The 18,883-nt window shown below is 41.3% G+C and overlaps 2 long non-coding RNA genes across 4 annotated transcripts in view; one reads left to right on the forward strand and one right to left on the reverse strand.

The window, feature by feature from the left end:
- Positions 1 to 91: 91 nt before the first annotated feature.
- LOC103886004 lies at positions 92 to 7,034 on the reverse strand. Of its 3 annotated transcripts, XR_001904556.3 has the most exons (3): positions 2,701 to 7,034; positions 2,487 to 2,526; positions 92 to 1,013 (listed from the first exon to the last, which is right to left on the reverse strand). It is a non-coding gene; the product is annotated as an uncharacterized LOC103886004 (long non-coding RNA). The 3 variants fall into 3 exon arrangements; XR_004185049.1 differs by lacking the exon at positions 2,487 to 2,526 and having other exon boundaries at positions 92 to 2,441; XR_002523184.2 differs by having other exon boundaries at positions 92 to 2,526.
- Positions 7,035 to 7,440: 406 nt separating this feature from the next.
- LOC103886005 overlaps positions 7,441 to 18,883 on the forward strand; it is a 16,675-nt gene continuing 5,232 nt past the window's right edge. The window contains exons 1-2 of the long non-coding RNA XR_002523186.2: positions 7,441 to 8,017; positions 8,121 to 8,207. This is a non-coding gene — a long non-coding RNA (uncharacterized LOC103886005). The remainder of the gene's footprint in view (positions 8,018 to 8,120; positions 8,208 to 18,883) is intronic.

Here is an 18,883-nt window from a genome sequence, read left to right on the forward strand (position 1 = left end):
CTCCAGCTTTGGTCTTCCAGATTCAAGTGCTCAAGTGATTCTTCCATCTCAGCCTCCCTAGTAGCTGGGACTACAGCTAATTTTTTTTTTAAGTAGAGACAAGCTCTCACTATATTGCCCAGGCTGGTTTCAAACTCCCGGGCTCAAGTGATCCTCCTGCCTCAGCCTCTCAAAGTGCTGGGATTATAGATGTGAACCACTGCACCCAATTTGAGCATACTTCCTTTACAAATAGGGGAATTATTTTTAAAGAGAAGCAGGCAGGTGGCTCATTTCTCTCTTTTCTTTACTAATCATGAAGCACTGAACCGCCATGGAGAAGGGAAAGCAGAGCTCGGAAATGGTGACCCCTCTCTACTGGTGCCTCCCACTTCTGGAAGCCTATGGGCATGGCCCATGGTGAAAATTCTTTCAGTGGTTACTGAGCCCTGGAAGCATTGGAAGTACAGATTCAGAATGAAGTCAGAGTGGTGGTGCTGGGGTAAACAGAGCAGGAAGAGAGGAAAAGGGGAAGTGGTTGTGGACAGGAGGCTGGTGGAATCCTGGCCCAGTCATCCCCTCCCTGCAGGCACAATGCTGGGCTCCCTGGTTAATTTCCCTTGCAGTGTGGCCCTGGTGGAGGAGACGCAAAGCCCCTGCTGCCTGGGCCAGCCTGTAATTGCGCTGGCAGGGCACATCCGCTCCTTAATTAGCAAAAGCCACAATATCCTGGTGGCTCAGAGAGCATGGCCCTAATTGTATTTCTGCAGCAACTGAAGGATAATTACCCTTCCCTATTGGTGCTGCTTTTAATTCTTTCTCTTTTTAATTGTGAGCGCTTCCTCTTTAGCCCACCCTTCCATCCTTGGGTTTATTCTCTCTATCCAGAATGGGGGTGGGGGCTTGCCTGGTGATGGAGACGCTCAGGAGCAAGGGCAGTCGGGGGAGACATGGAGAAGACTGGCAGTACCCAGCTCTGAGTCCCAGCCCCTTGCAGCAGTCAGCCTGAGACAGGGCACAGTTCTGCCATGGGTCTGAGAAAAACCAAGAAGTTCTTTTGTGGAAGATGTAAGGGAGAGGTGTCCCTCCCCCAGAGGCTGTTATGACCCTCTTCAGTCCATCCCCCAGTGAGGTGCTGGCTCTGAAATTCCCAGCTGCAGAAAACTGAGACCTCCTTTCCCCATCCTTTAACCTATCAAGAAACAGAGATAGATGTGTGGCGTTTAATTTCTTTTACAATAATAATAATAATAAAAAGCCCCATGTCTCTTTGCCACTGTTGAGAGAGGGTTAGTCCTTCATCCTTACATTGTTTTAGAGACAAGGACCTGAGTGTACCATTAGAGAACAATGCTAAGGTAACCCCTTAGTTAATAGGAGAGCTTAGCACCCTAGGTATTTCTAGGAAAAATAGCCCTTTCTTAGGGAGCTGGCAAATAAACTTCAAGAAGTAATAGATAAGCTAAAATGCACCACAAAGAGAGTTTGGAGAGAACCACAGCATCTCTCTGGATGTCACCTTGCAGGACTGACTGATCTAGCTTACATGAGCAACCCTGGCTCTAAAGCCACCACCCAAACCACTGCCCTGCTAGAAGCTCACTATGAGAGCAGGGACTCTTGCTCATTATTCTTCCCGGTGCCTCGCATGCAGCCTGGCCTGTGATAAATGAAACTGGTTGGCAAAGAAGCAGAGTTCAGAGATACAGTAGGACTGTGAGGTGTGAACAGGGTAAATCCATTTTCGTTGGCTTTTTCCTTACAAAGCCAATGAAGATGAACTTGAACTGACTTGACTGTGGCCCTAGTTTTCAAAATTCTTTAATTCTGGGCTCTATCTGAATTGGGAGAACAAGCAAGCAATAAAAGAGGCTGCTATAGTCTCAAAGAAATGTATCTTGAAAAAATGACCTGCCCTTGAGCCCACCAACTTCCACTCCCCACTTCTAATTTCTTTCCTCTGAATTTAGAGCTGTTCCCTTAGCAACACTTGTTTCCATGGTTTCCTCCATTACAATGATCCCAAACCCCTCCTTTCTTTTACCTCATGACAGTAATGGATGATGGGGATCCTCAATGTGGCCACTCCATGTTACCATGGTAACAATTAACTGAGCCTTAATTTATCTTTTGTGAAGAGGGCTAGGGAATATGAAGCTTTTGATTTGGAGGGGGAGGGTCCAGGTCTAGAGCTACCATTCTCATAAAGAAGAAGTTAAGCTATTTGTCTTAATACTAGCCAGTAGGATTTAGTTCAAACATTTGTTCAGCCCTACTTTAAGCACAACTGAGTTTGAGGGAATCAAAGGGCTACAAGACATAGCTCCTAATATTGAAGGGCTTATAGTCTAGCACTAGGGCTCATGGTACTGCTGACCTCTGGCACAGATGGGGCCAATAAAGAATATGGCTCTTGACAGCACCATGATGATCAGGCATCTATCCACTCCCAGTATCCCCTCCTGCCAAGAACCAAAAAAAGACTGACTGAAGTGATCTGTACTCACGTTAAGGCTTCTTCCAGGCTGTTATCAGAGAGTTTCTGTCCTGAAAGGGAAAGAACTTTGACTTCCCCTCTTTTTAGGGAAGTGGGGACCAATGCCAGCATCCCTGAGTAAGACTATTCGGTGCAGGAAAAAAGAGAAAAATAAACAGACTTGCCCATTGCCAATGCGACAAAGGACTGGGATAATCTCCAGTTCCAGGATCACCATCACCTACCTGCAACAAGTCTTCCTGGGAAGTGATGAGTCAGCTCTTACACTGAATTAGAGAGTCATTGTCTCCATCCATTCAGCTTTTCTATTTGTCACTGAAAATTCGGACCGAAAGCGCAGCTCTGAAGAATGAAAGTGGAAAAACAAACAAATAAAAATCAAAGTGGAGACGACACCAAACACCAAACACAAAACACCAAAGCTGAGAGCTGAGCAGCGTGAACCCAAAAGCTGAGATATCCATTCTGCGTCACACGCAATGCAGCTCTTCCAACTTCTAGCTTTCCATCTTCATCTCCAAAAGTTTTCACCAAATCTCTAATAATGAGGGCCAATTATCTACTTTTAGGGGAAATCACAAAATTCTCTGGACCCTCAGTGTGCTGGTAACAATAACCTGCACTGACTTGGAAAGATGATCACAGTATCTCCTAAAATGAAGGGGAAAAAAGCCATAGGACAATGTATAAGGCAGGTACGTTGAAGTAAGCTATGAATAGGTAGGTAAAAAACGTGATCCTTGCAAGTCAGTGCAATCTGGATTAGCCAAAGTCAATTGCAGATCCTGAGTCCAGTACTCTGAGTTCTATCCTTTGCTACTGGATGGAACTAAGGCAGATTCAATCATTCTGTGCACCCTGCTCACTCAGCTAGTCAGAAAAGGATAAATGGCATCCTCTTATTGGTTGACAAGGCAATACACACCAACCAATGAAAGAATGCTTCTTCCTTTCCAGCCAATAAGAGCTCAGTTATCTTCTTGAAAGGAAAGTAGACTCTTTGTCCATAAAGAAAATAAGCAGAAAGTGAATAATAATTAAAAAAAAAAAGCCAACTGTTGCTATGGGACATTACTGATGTAATCAATGATAGCTGCCACAGAGAATTCATAAAGGAAAGCACTTCTTTGGGAAGAAAAGTACAAAAAGCAGACCAGCTGTCTGGTCTGATCTAAAGGGAAGTTTCTATAGTAACATGTGAGAGAAAAGTATTTTAATGTAAATACCCCCAAAACTATCAAGTCAGTTCACTGAGGGAATTTTTGACCTTTTAAACTTATGCTGAAATTACAATGATCAAAAATTTTTACATTAATAATAAATGAAGGAAATGGAGAGAAAAGAAGAGAACAAGATGAAAAAAGAAAAGACATGTGTGTTTACTGGTGCAGGGCATCACAGATAACCATATTATAGTTACTGCCTGAAACGGAAATATTCTCCATTCCTGTGTTGTCAAGTAATACCTCAGTTTAAAACAAAGTTCTTTTTGTTGTTGTTGTTGTTTTTGGGAAAAGAGAAAGTTCATGGCTCTTAAACAGACATATTTGAGGTGAAATAGTGCACAGAGCACAGGCTGTTCTGGTAACTTGCTAGCAATTTCCTCTGAAATCATTCTGAGAATGCTACAGCTGCCTTTCGAAAATTATGAGTGAAATAATTTCCTACTCAGATGTTTCAAATGAACACAGGCAGGGCAAGGCTGACAGGTGAAACATTGATTGACAGTGTTTGTCAATCAAGGGAAACAGAAAAACTCAGAGGGTTAGAAGCTTCAGGTGCTGTATTTGCTAATTATGAAGGCAATGCTGGGGAGGAAGAAAAGAGGAGAGAATCTTGAGGAATCAAATGAGAGTGATGCTAGTGTCCATTTGCTAAGGGAGACACATTTCCCTCTGCCTGTGCTTTCTATGTGGTCTATGGGGCAAGGTGAGAAGTGAGGGTAATCCAGAATTCAGCCCCCTCTCCCCTGAGGGGAGTGGTTTAGTGGGGGGAGGGATGACTCTTAAACCAGGGAGAAAGCTTCTCTCTATAGTAGACACCCTTGGACAATTTCCTTGTTTCCCTCCTGTTCATTCATAAAAAGCAAATATTTTTTTCTCATTTTAAGGGGGAAAAAGAGAGAGTAGGGACAGGAACTCAGCTCCTCCAGCATAAAGGACTAAATGAAAAATATAAAAGCCCAAATTGTAAATCCTGGAGAAATGAAGCCAGTGGGGTGGAGCGGGGGAGGGGAAGACTGTAGTGGTGGCAAGGTAAGTTGCTTTGCTATGCGCCTTGACTTAAAAGAAAAACAAACAAACAAACAAACAACAAACACCTTCCAGGATTTCCCCAGACGGGGCCTTACGCGGGATCAGTGCGCCTCTCACCTAGCCCGGAGAAGGCAGGGGCTCCCCAGGAGATATTTTAAATAATCTAGGTCTTCATGGATAATCAGTGGCCAAAGCCCCTCCACCCACCGTAACCAAGGCAACAGGAGGCAGGGGCTGCGATTGGTTGCCTGGTAACCATGCTAGTGCCTGAAGCCCTGTCCGTTCTTTTCCTCCTCCACCTCCGTTTGCCCTTTTGTGATAGCGTCTCTCCCTCCGCGGTTCCCCTTCTTGGTCAAACAATCATCTTTGCTCCTCATACAAAGGTCACTTTGGGCTCCTTTGGGTAAAAAACGCGTACCTTGATGTTCTTTTTGGACCGATTTCATCCATGCTTGAGTGTTGAGACCTAGATAAAATGTGCTTCTTACCTCGGCTTCAATATCTTCTCCCTCCACCCCACTCTTTCCCTTTCACTCATTCTCATTAAGGCGTACAGAGAGCGCGGGGAGGAAGGAAGGAAGGGAAAAAAGAAAGGGGAGAGAGCGAGAGGGAGCGCAGGATTTAAATGTGGCGATTTTTCACGGAACACCAGAGCCTGGGGCTCGCAGTAGATCCTCTGTCCCGCTTGCCCCTTTGCTCACCGCCTGCAATCGTTCCTCTGCTCCCAGCACCATTGCCTGCATTTGGCGCCAAGTTTTTCCACTGGTCGTAGCCGGGGCGAGAGAGAATGCTCTCCTAGATTCCTACACCTAAATCCCTGGAGAAATGAGGAAGATGAATCGCGCCTTCTTCCACGAACCTGTGTCACCTCCCGACCTCCTCCGCGTGGGATCTGAGGGGCCGCGAGCGCAAGTGGCGTGGGGCTGGGAGGCCGAGCCGCGCGCAGGCAAAGACCATCGGCACCCTAGGGTCGAGGCGCTGTCCAGCCTCTGGTGCTGATCTGGAGGCTCGGATTTGCTGGGGGAGGGGCTCCAGGGACATTTACCAGCCTGATTCTGAGCCAACTCCAAGCGGGTAGCAACTCGAAGGAGAGGCCCTTGGTCCGCGGAGTGGAAAGGCTATACACTAGGAAGCAACCGCATTAGACGCTCTCTTTCAGCAGATAGGGCTCCCCCAGGGCGCAATCCCCGGCGCCTCTCATTCCCCTTGCTGGAATTATTTGCCGCAATTGCGGTGGGTAGGAAGAAGGGCCCTTTGCACTGGGGCGATTACCCAGTGGTCTTCTGGTACTTTTCACATTTTTTCCTGCGGTTCTGGGCTCTCTGGGTGCTGTCTGGCAGAGTCCCCGGACTCCTGGCGCTCAGATTTGGTGGCAGGCAAAGCAAAGAGGAGAGGCTTGGAACGCGGAACCCAGCTGCTCTTCTGCATGCAACAAGTCAGCTGCATCTAGAATCAGGGGCGAGAAGCGCGGGAGGAGCGGCGGCGGCGGGCTTGGGGCGGCTGGGTTGCGAGAGCCTGCTACCGCGAGGCTGTGGGACAGTCTTTCTCCTACTGGGCGCCGCACCCAGCGAAACAAACTGCAAGCCGGGTTTCCGCGTCGCCCCGGGCGGGTACTGGAACGAGACGCCCCCACACCTCTAGCCCGCCCAGCATCCCCCAGGAGCGCTGACCTGCTGGGCTCCAGAGTCGCTTTCCGTCCTCTTCATTTTGGCATGGCACATTTGGCGGGTGCCAAGCCTGGCCGCTCGCTTCCCCGGCCCTCCAGAGCAGCCTCAGGCTTAGCTTCCCGAATATCAGCTCCAGTCGGCTGCTCCTCCAGTCCCAAGCCCTTGACCTGGAGGAGAGAACTGGACGGGTGACCTCGGCTGGGATTTTACCTGGCATGGGTCGCCACGGCTAGGGAGGAAGACCACTTGCTCTCCGCTTCTTTCTGGAAGAAAGCCCCTCACAACCCAGCTGCCGGCACTTTGCTTCCCCGCAAGAGCCGCAGTGCAAGCAGCAGCGCAGTGCGGAGGAAGTGATGGGGTTTGAGGAAGCTGTTTGTGAAGTGCCCCTTGAATACTTGCCTCTCTGAGGCCGTCAGTCCTGGCCGGGTCCGTAGTCCTGGCATGGTCCCCCGGGTGCAAACACAGTCGCCGCGGCTGCCGGGCCAGGGGAGAACAGCTGTTTTAAAGCCGAGACCAACCCACGGGTGGCCTGTCAGGGCCAAGGATGTTCATGACGTCATCCTGAAGGCAAGCGGAGAAAGCGAGTGTGTGTGTGTGTGTGTGTGCGTGTGTGTGGAGGGAGGGGGGAGTCGCGCTTCACATCAAACGTCCCCTGTGGCCATGGCAACAGCTTTGGGAGAGGGGGTGCCAGTCCTCAGGCCAGCAGCGGGCAGCCTGCCACTCCTGCCGGGGTCCAGCGCTCCGCTGGGGTAAGGTCCGGCATTAGTGCTGAATCCAGTTGCGCCCGGACCAGAAGAGGTACCAAAGCCAGTCCCGTCCCGTGCCCGGGCTGGTCATAGCGGATGGGTGGCTGCCTGGTCCCAGAGAAGAGGCTGGGGGGACTGCAGGTGTCCGGAGGCAATTAAGAGAAACCTTCATTTTCACAGGGCCATTTTCTATTCTTCTACCACCCCACCCGGGCAGGTTAGACCCGGTTCACCTGACCGCTCACAGACGTGTTCTCACTCACACTCGACCGACGCATGCTGGAGCAGAGCACACCCAGGCAGCACCCACGCAGGACCCACCCACCTGCCCGGTTCCTCGCCTGCATACACGACAAACTGAGGCTTCAAAGCAGCCGTGAGAGCTTCAGAAAATGACAAACCCACCACGGATCCAGTGCGCATCTAGAGGGCGCAAACTGGTGACCAGCGAACCAGATGGGACACAAAAATGTTTGTGAGGTTCCCACAGTATTTTAAAAATTTGAAGTACTTGTCAAAAAGATTGGAAGAGTTCGCAGAGAAATCTGGGTTTTCCGTCTCTCTCTCCCTCTCTCTAAAACGATATCCTTGTCATGGCCTTTCCATGTCTCTTGAATAGGGGCTGGCATTCTGCATGTAGGGAGAAGCCTTGATCAGTGTACACAGGACTGGGGTCCAGGCAAACGTAGGCCCTCTTCTCCTTTTCGTCAATATCACCAAGTCCATTAATCATCAATCTTATCCTTTTACGTTTTTTTCCTACAGTAAAGAGGAAAGTGTGGCCAAGAGCAGTGACTCACGCCTGTAATCCAGGCACTTTGAGAGGTAAAGGTGGGAAGATCACTTGAGTCCAGGAGTTCCAGACCAGCCTAGGTAACACAGTGAGACCCCTGTCTCAAAAAAAAAAAAAAAAAAAAAAAGAAAGAAAGAAAGAGGAAAGCAAAACTGTTTTTTGTCTCTGGCTTGTTCCCTGCAGGCCCAGCCCTGGACGGACACACAAGCATCTGTGCTGCCCACCATCCAGCCAACACAGGCAGCAGGATATTTCCTTCTAGTCAGACTGGTGAGTTTTTGTTTTGTTTTTTGTTTTTCACTTTCACATTTCAAAATATGCAAGTATTTGAGAAATATTTTTTAAAATCATAGTTTTCATTTATCACTCAGCTATTTGATCACATGGAACTTTCTTTACATTTTTTAAATGTAAGGAATAATATCTTATTCATAAATACGTGGAACAATAAAAGAAGAAAATATTTTAATTACTCTCAGACTCACCCATTCTTATGTAAATGTAACACTGTTTTGCATTTTTCTGGTTGGCAGTCTGAATACAGCTGTAAAATACATTCTTGTGAATGCAATGAGCCAACCAACAACAAGTAAAAAGCACCACCGACAGGGTCATATAGTTGTGTCTTATGCATACTCTCTCACACAGTCACATTTACCAGTTCATTCATTAAATGTGCATTTTGAATACTGTACATGCAACAATATGGAAGAGGGATTATCTTTTTTTTTTTTTTTTGAGACGGAGTCTTGCTCTGTCGCCCAGGCTGGAGTGCAGTGGCCTGATCTCGGCTCACTGCAAGCTCTGCCTCCCAGGTTCACGCGATTCCCCTGCCTCAGCCTCCGGAGTAGCTGGGACTACAGGCACCCGCCACCATGCCAGGCTAATTTTTTGTATTTTTAGTAGAGATGGGGTTTCACCATGTTAGCCAGGATGGTCTCAATCTCCTGATTTTGTGATCTGCCCGCCTCGGCCTCCCAAAAGTGCTGGGATTACAGGCATGAGCCACCGTGCTCAGCCAGAAGTGGGGTATCTTCTTTCTCCATTATCAGTAGACTTCCCCCTAAGGAAAAACAGGTTCTTATTTATAATGCACTTGCTCTCTTAGCCAAGCGTTTATCTCTTGCTGAAAATCTGTTTGGTCTTTGGCCTGATTGGCTCCTTAACACAGGACATTTTTCTTGCAACTGTTCCATTTGTGAATCTTAGAGCTCTAGGCCGTAGAGGGAGTGTAAGTAATACTATTAATGCTCCATTCGTTATCTCTATAAAGCACTTTAATTTTTCACTGAGTATTTTACATGATGTATCTCGCTTGATTCTAGAAGCTGACCATTTTATAGATAAAGAAGCAGAGTTCAGACTGTTTAATTCACCTTGAGTTCCCAGTGCTCCTTCTGCTGGAAAGACCCACTGTCTCCCTTATATGAGTCATCAAAATTATTTGGTAAATAGTTAAGACAGTTAGCTGGGTGTGGTGGTACGCATCTGTAGTCCTAGCTACTCAGAATGCTGAGGTGGGAGGATTACTTGGGCCAGGGAGTTCAAGGCTGTAGTGAGCTATGATTGCACCACTGCACTCTAGCCTGGGCAACAAAGAACTTGTCTCTTAACACACACACACACACACACACACAAACCGAAAACAAAAAATAAACAGTTAAACAGAAAATTTATAAAAGTGAAAAGCCAACATACACAAACATTTGGAATTTTTATGCTTTATTTAAAATAGAAATGTAAATTATAAAATGTGGAGTACCATTTTCCACATACTGAATTGACCAAAAAATGTAAAAACCTACTTCCCAATGTTGGAGAGGGTATGGTGAAATAAGTGCTCATACCTATGGAGGTTTCAAGTTGGTTAAATTCACTGGAAAGCAATTTTGCAAGTTGTATCAAGGGTCATAGTGACCAGCCTGGGCAATATAGCAGGACCCTGTCTCTACAAAAAAAAAAAAAAAAAGTCATAAACACTAACACTTTCACACCCTTTGGACCAGTTCTTCTTTGGGGTATCTTAATAAAATAATCTTGGCCTGGTGCGGTGGCTCATGCCTGTAATCCCAGCACTTTAGAAGGCCAAGATAGATGGATCACCTGAGGTCAGGAGTTCAAGATCAGCCTGACTAACAAGGAGAAACCGCATCTCTACTAAAAATACAAAATTAGCAGGGCGTGGTGGCACATGCCTGTAATACCAGCTACTTGGGAGGCTGAAGCAGAAGAATCACTTGAAACCAAGAGGCAGAGGTTGCAGTGAGCCAAGATGGCGCCATTACACTCCAGCCTGGGCAAAAAGAGCGAAACTCTTTCATAAATAAATAAATAAATAAATAAATAAATAAATAAATAAAATAATCTTTAATGCAGAAAATGCTAGACACGTAAAGGTGTCCATTGTCACATTAATATTTTTTAAAATGGAAGCAACGTAATATCCAACTCTAAAATTAATATTTATGTGAAACATGAGCCAAGAAAATACTCATAATGTTAAGGAAGGAAATTAGCAGAACATAGAACTGTCTTTACAGATGTCATTAAAGTAAGAGCTTTAGAAAGCATACATACAGAAAAAATAGAACAGAAGTACATCAAAGTATGATAAAGTTTCTGTTAAAGAGATCACAGGTGACTTTTAAATGTTTTCTTTTTATCATGTTTTCCAAATTTTCTGAAACATGATTAGGTAGTTTCTATAATTAAAATATAGTATACAAATATGGGAGTAGATGGTATTTATTAGGCATCTATTCCTTATTTGGCACTGTTCCAGATGGGCATAATCAGGGCAGGTGTGGAGACTGGGTTTCAGACCTGTGCAGGTTGCTGCAGATCTTGCCTGGGGTATTAGGTGACCATGAGAGAGTTTGACCTTATCTGTAAAGAGCTGATAAGTGGCATTTGGTTTTTACTTGACTCAGATACATCATCAGCCCAGCTGCCCTTGTTCTCCTCCTCAATACGCTTGCTTCTGTTCCTGATACCTACTTTCTGACCACTTCCTTCTACACATCAAATAATAATGAAAACAATAATAATATTTCTTTTACATTTTTAATAGTACTTCACATTTTTCAATGCTCTCCAACACAATGTTTTACATAACTTTATAGCAACTACTACCAAAAAATCCCCACTTAAATTTAACTACCACAACTCTGTGAAATAGGTGTTATTTTCTCCAGGTTTGTTTATTCTCTGTTTAGGTGCTGTGCCGGAAGCCACACAGCTGTTAAGTGGTGGATCCATCTTGAATTTGACTTCTAGACACTCCCTTTCATAAGACAGTGGGAGTTTAATCATGGATAACAATTCTTCTTTGGATTAGAACTTAATTGGAGGACAGATTGGCAGCTCAGCTAACCTTACTGCCATCACCATTAGACAAATAAAGATAAATCTGTACACTACCAGTTTCCTCAATATTCTCATGCATTCATTTCTTGGAATTGACAAACCATGGACCAGATGTCAAAAGATTCTGTGAGGGTCAGGCATCTTAGAGACGTTACTGAGTTTCTAGATGGGTTGACATTTTAAAATGAAGCTTTTCTGGAAAGAAGATTGGATTACAGGTGCTAAGAAACTTGCTTGCTATGGATGGCTAAGGAGGCACCTGTCTTGTGCCAACAACCAGACACCTCAAATGTGGAATTAGAGAACAGTGCAGTGAATGAAGTCATCACACTCACTTCCCACACGTTGGGCATTCTAAGGAACTTTGGATCTCTCGTCTTTCATCCCAATTGTGTCGCAAATATTTCTAAACATTTGCCAGATTACCAAGAGAGCTTTAAAATTTAATTTCAAGGACTAACCAAGCACCTGATGGATTTTGTCGTATCTGAAGACCAGAGAAGGCTGTTCTTTAAAAAGAAAACATAATTTTGGCAATAGTGACACTAGTTCAGAAAGAAGTTCTTTTAGGATTTTGACTCTACTTACCTCTAGGAAATTAAAATCCAATAATAGAGAATTATAAATATCTTTGGTTCTTGGTTCCTGGGATACTTTTAATGGCCAAAGTAACCCGGGCAATTCTAAAAGTAACACAGAGCTATTCTTAAATAATATAATCATCTTAAGAAATGATAAATTCATAATTTGCTCCAGCTGTGAAAAACTGTGCACATTAGGTGATCAGGAGATTTTTTAAGGTCTCTCTTAAAATTTTCCATTGAAAGTAGAGATTTTTAGACATTTAAAAATCCAGCTATACACCAATTGTGAAAGATATACATAGTCAAATGGACACAGACCTTGAACGTCAAGAGTTAAGAAAAAAATATTCTAGACATTACTACCCCAAACCAACCTTGTATAATAACTAATGTAGAATTTAAAGTGAAAAGCATTAAATAGGAACATGTTATAATAATATTAATGACAAAGAGAGTAATTGGCCAGGAAGGTATAACAATTCTGAGCCTGAATACATCAAACAACACAGCATCAAAATATAAAAAACAAGGCTGGGTGCAATGCCTTGTACCTATAATTTCAACACTTTGGAAGACTGAGGTGGGAGGATTGCTTGAGACCAGGAGTTCAAAACCAGCCCAGGCAACATAGTGAGACCCCATCTCTACAGAAAGAAAGAAAGAAGGAAAGAAAGAAAGAAAGAAAGAAAGAAAGAAAGAAAGAAAGAAAGAAAGAAAGAAAGAAAGAAAGAGAAAGAAAAAAAAAGGCAGGTTTGTATAGAGAAATAAACCAAAACCACCTACAATTAATTATATTGAGATATTTTAGTATACTGTATCAGAAACTGACAGATGAAGCATTAAGATATTTCAAGTATTCGTATGAATATAGACAATTTTAACTATACGATCAGTAAATTGATTCCCCATCCCTCTATTTGTGTGTGCATGTGTGTGTATCTGCACTCAACAAATAAGGAACACATATCCTTTTCAGGCACACATGGAATATTTGTAAAAATTGTTAAATACTACTTCATCAAGAAAATCTCAAAAAATACCAAAGAATCAATATGATTTAGATAAAATCAGAAATCAATATTAAAAGCAGAACTCAAGACTGAAAATATAAGCAAAGGTACATCAATGTTGTGTGGGAAACAAAAAATAAAAATAAAAATTAAATTAAAAATATAACCAAAGGAACCCATATATTTGAAAGCTAAAATAAAAATCACAAACAAAACAAAGAAATGACTAAGGAAAAACTAACAAACAAAATAAAACCCCACCTTTCTAAATACTTAAGAATAAAACAAAATTTAAAATGGAAATTTAAAAATAATTCAAACTAAAAAACAATGAGAAGAGAGAATCGCTTGAGGCCAGGAGTTCAAGACCAGCCTGGGGAACATAGTGAGACCCCTCTGTATCTGAAAGAAGGAAGGAAGGAAGGAGGGAGGGAAGGAGAGATGGGAAGGGAAGGGGAAGGGAGGGGAGGGGAGAGGAGTGGAGGGAAGGGAAGGGAAGGGAAGGGAAGGGAAGGGGAGAGAGAAAGAAAGAAAGAGTTGCACTATCTCTGCTCACTGCAACCTCTGCCTCCTGGGTTCAAGCAATCCTTCCATCTTAGCCTCCCGAGTAGCTGGGACTGCAGGTGAGGGCCACTCCGTCAGGCTAATTTTTAGTAGAGATGGGGTTTACCCATGTTGTCAAGGCTCGTCTTGAACTCCTGGGCTCAAGCAATCTGCCCACCTTGACTTCCCAAAGTGTTGGAATTACAGGTGTGAGCCACTGCACACAGTAGACATAGAAAAGCTTAATAGACCTATAACAATTAAATTGGTAAATCTTAATAAAAGTATAGCACCCTCTGCCCTCAAACACACAAATTGTCATTTCAGATTGTTTTATACACAAATTCTACCATAACTTTGAGGAACAGATTATCTTTATGTTACCATACAGAAAAAGAAAAAGGAAAGAAATAGTAACAACAAACCACAATAAATATTGGAAATAAATGTATAGGCCAATCTATTTATAAACAAAAATGTAAATAATCCTAAATAAATTTTTAATAAGCTAAATTCACATAATAAGCAAATAAGTCTTATCCTAGGATTCTAATAATTTTTAACATTTAGAAGTCTATTCGGCCGGGCGTGGTGGCTCATGCCTGTAATCCCAGCACTCTGGGAGGTCGAGGCAGGTGGATCACCTGAGGTCGGGAGTTCGAGACCAGCCTGACCGACATGGAGAAATCCCATCTCTACTAAAAATACAAAAAGTATCCAGGTGAAGTGGTGGGCACCTGTAATCCCAGCTACTCGGGAGGCTGAGGCAGGAGAATTGCTTGAACCCAGGAGGCGGAGGTTGCGGTGAGCTGAGATCATACCATTGCATTCCAGCTTTCACAACAAGAGAGAAACTGTCTTAAAAAAAAAAAAAAAAAAGAAAAAAGAAAAAAAGAAAAGCAAAAGAAAAAAAAGAAATCTATTCATGTAAATTAGCTTGACTTTAATAGATTAAAAGAAAAAATAAAAGCACTGAATAAATCTAGAAAGCATTTGCTAAGATTCAATATTGATTTAAGATAAAAACTTTAGCCAATCTGGAATGAAAGGAAATTGCCTGTCCTTAACAAAAGATATCTATTCACAGTTAGTATCACACTTAACATTGGAATATGAGAAACATTCTCTTTGAAGTCAGCAATGTGACTGTAATCAACATGCTACTGGATGTGCCCATGAAGATACCAAGTTTTCGTTTCAGATAATGTGCTTTTACTAGAAAATGTAAGAAAATCTACAGATAAATGCTATAAGGTAATAATAATTTTTTTGACAATATCAGTGTTCAAAAATCAATAGCACAATTGAGAAAATCAATGACACTGAAAGTAAGTCTTCTAGTTAGACAGATCAAGACAAAAATAGAAACTTCAAATGACTTAAAATCAGGAGTGAAAGAGGAAACATTACTACCAATCTTACAAAGTAAAGGAGAATATGAATAACATTATAGGAGAATATGAATATGAATAATCGAACACTGACAGATAACCTATACAATTGGCAGATTCCTATATAACACAAAAATTACTGAAACGGACTCAAGAAGAAATAGAAAATCTGAACAGATCATAACAAGTAAAGAGATTGAATAAGTAATCAAAAAACTTCCCACAAAGAAAAGCACAGGGCCAGATAGTTTCGCTGTTGCATTGTACCAAACATTTCAAAAAGAATTAACACCAATCTTTCATGAACTCTTCCAAAAAATAAAACAGTAGGAAACATTTCCAAACTCTTTCTCTGAGTTGAGTATTACCCTGATATCAAAACCAGACAAAGATATCACAAGAGGAAAATACTACAGAGCAACAGCCTTTATGAATATAAATGCAAAAGTCCTTACTGAAATACTAGAAAACTAAATCCAGAAATATATCAAAAGGATTATACATCATGATCAAAAGCGATTTATCCCAGGAATGAAAGGTTGTTTTAAAATCTAGAAATCAATCAAAATAACACTCCATATTAATAGAATAAATGACAAATTCCAGACAATCAACTCAATCCAGACAAGAAAACAGCTTTTGACAAAATCTAACACCTTTTTGTGATAAAACACTCAATAGGTGGTAAGTGGTGACTCACACCTCTAATCCTAGCAATTTGGGAGGGTGAGGTGGGAGTATTGTTTGAGCCCACGAGTTAAAGACCAGCCTGGGCAACATGACAAGATCCCGCCTCTATAAAAAATTTAAAAAATTAGCCATGTGTGGTGGTACATGCCTGTGGTTCCAGCTACTCTGGAAGCTGAGGCAGGAGGATTTTTTGAGCCCAGGAGGTCCAGGCTGCACTCCAACCTGGGTAACAGAGCCAGACCTTGTCTCAAAAAAAAATGAAAACAAACAAAAAAACAAAACCAAAAAAAAAAAAAAAAAAAACCCTCAACACTCTAGGAATAGAAAGGTACTTCCTCAACCTGATAAAAGGCATCTACAAAAAATCCGTAACTAACAACATATTTCAAATGGTGAAAGGCAAAGTTTCCCCTTAGATCAGGAACAAGAAAAGAATGTACATTATCATCACCTCTATTCAATATTGTTTCGGAGGTTCTATCCAGGGTTGTTAGCCAAGGAAAATAAATAAAAGGATTTTGAAAGGAAGAAGTAAAACTTCTCTGTTTGCAGATGACATGGTTTTGTACATGGAAAGTACTAAGGAATCCACAAAAGAAACTATTAGAGCTAATAAATTCAGCAAGTTTGCAGGACATATAAAATATATAAATCAGTTTTACTTCTATATACTAGCAATGGATAATCTGAAAGTGAAATCAAGAAAACAATTCCATTTGTAATAGCATCAAAAAGAATAAAATACTTAGAAATAAATTTAATGAAAGCAGTGCATGCAAGACTTGTACATTGAAAACTATAAAGCATTGCTGAAATAAATTCTTTTTTCATCAGTGTCTCAGCAAAAGATCTAAATAAATGGGAAAGGTATCCCATGTTCATGTATTGGCAAACTTATTGTTAAGATGACAATACTCCCTAGATTGACATATAGAGTGGATACAATCCTAAATCCCAACACAATATCAAAATTCCAGCTGCTTCTTGTTTTATTGTTGCACAAATTGACATGCTGGTCACAAAATTCATATAGAAATCCAAGGGACCCAGAGTAGCCAACACACTGTCTAAAATTAAAAATAAAGTTGAAGGACTCACACTTCATAATTTCAAAACTTAATGCAAAACTAGAGTAATCGAGACTGTGTGGTACTGGCAGGAGGGCAAACATATAGATCAACAGAATAAAATTGAGAGTCCTGAGATAAACTCATACATTTATAGTAATTGATTTTCAACAAAGGTACCAATTCAATCTGGTGGGAGAAGAAGAGTCTCTTCAATAAATAGTGCTGGACAACTGGATATTCATATGCAAAAGACTAAACTTGGACCCGTAGTTCACACATATACACAAATTTACTCAAAATGGATTGAAGACCTAAATCTAAGAGCTAAAATCGCAGAACTCTTAGAATAAAACATAGGTATAAGTCCTTGTAAACTTGGGTTATGCAATGGTTTCTTAAATGTAACTTTTAAAGCTCAAGCAACCAAAGAAAATATTGAAATTAATAAAAATTAAAAACTTTTGTGTTTTGAGGACTCTACCAAGGAAAATGAAAAGATAACTTACAGAATGGGAAAAAGTATTTGAAAATCATATATCTGATGAGGGTCTAGGTCTAGGATCAAGGACTAATAAAGAACTCTTACAACTCAATTATACAAAGACGATCCAATTAAAATGGGCAAAGGATTTGAATATACAGTTCTCCAAATAAGATACACAAATGGCCAACAAGCACATGAAAAGATGGTCAACATCACTGTTCATTAGGGAATGCAAATCAAATCTACAATGAGATAAACCCACTAGAATGGCTATAATTTTTTAAAAAGGACAATAACAAGTGTGGGTGAAGTTGTGGAGAAACTGGAACCCTCAGATATTGCTGGTGAGAATGTAAAATGGTGTAGCCACTTTGGAAATGTTAACTCGAGTTGCCATATGACCCAATTATTCCACCCTTAGGTACACACCCAAGATAACTGAAAACATATATTATACAAAAATTTCTAAACAAATGTTCATAGCAACATTATTTATAATAGCCCAAAGTGGAAACAATTCAAATGTCCATCAGCTAATACATGGACAAGCAAATGTTTATCCTGATAATGAAATATTACTCAGCCATGAGAAGGAATGAAGTTCTGATACATGCTGCAACATGGATGAACCCTGAAAGTACTATACTAAGAGAAAGAAGCCAGATGCAAAAGGCTGTATACTGTATGGTTTCATTTATGTGAAACTATTTATCAGAATAGTCAAATCTATAGGAAGAAGATAAGTGGTTTTCAGGGAGTAAGATGAAGGGGACATGGGGAATGACAGCTCGGGGTTACAGGATTTCTTTACAGGATGACAAAAATGTACTGGAATTAGTAGTGGTGGTTGGCCAACCTTGTGAATATATTAAAAACCACTAAATTGTATACTTTAAAAGGGTGAATTTTATACCATGTTAATTATTTCTCAATTTGAAAAAATTAATAACATTCCTGAGAAACACCTAATTAAAAAGATAACTTAATAAATGAACTTACAATATCAAGAAAAAAGCCAAGGGTAGTGGCTCATGCCTGTAATCCCAGCTCTTTGGGAGGCCGAGGCAGGAGGATTGTTTGAGCCCAGGAGTTTATGATTAGCCTGGGCAACATGGTGGGACCCCGTTTCTATGAAAAAAAAAAAAAAAAAAAAAAACGGAAAAAAAATGAACAAACAGAAAGAAATTAGCCAGGCATGGTGGTGAATGCCTTTGGTTCCAGCTAGTTGGGAGGCTTAGGTAACTAGGAATAAATCTAACAATGATTTGCTACAGATTGAGGAGATTCTAAAATTTTATTGAAGGCCATAAAAGAAGATCTAAATAAATGGAGAGGCATTGCATATTTGTGGATGATGGCAATGACATTACAATGTTAACAATAATTCATTTTATGTCTTGTTAGACACAAAAAGCACAAATAAAAATACAAATTTAATTAACATTAAACTTAAAAATTTAAGCAGAGGCAAAAGATATAAATTAAGTAAAATCAAGTTTAGGATGGGAAAAGATATTTACAAGTGTATGATCAACAAGGAATTAATATCTAGAATACCTAAAGCATTTATATAAATCAATAAGAAGAAGACAAAAATATTGAAAATGGAAAGGTTATGACCAAGAAATCCACAGAAAAGAACACTCAAGTGGCCGATAAACTAGTGATTGAAGCACAGTCTGACTAATCATGAGGACAATGCAAATTATTATTATTTTTTTAACCTTTCTTTCATAGGTTATTGGGGTACAGGTGGTGTTTGGTTACACAAGTAAGTTCTTTTTTTTTTTTTTTTTTTTTTTTTTTTT

The sequence above is a fragment of the Papio anubis genome, chromosome 7 (assembly GCF_008728515.1).
Source record: "Papio anubis isolate 15944 chromosome 7, Panubis1.0, whole genome shotgun sequence".
Lineage (NCBI taxonomy): Eukaryota > Metazoa > Chordata > Mammalia > Primates > Cercopithecidae > Papio > Papio anubis.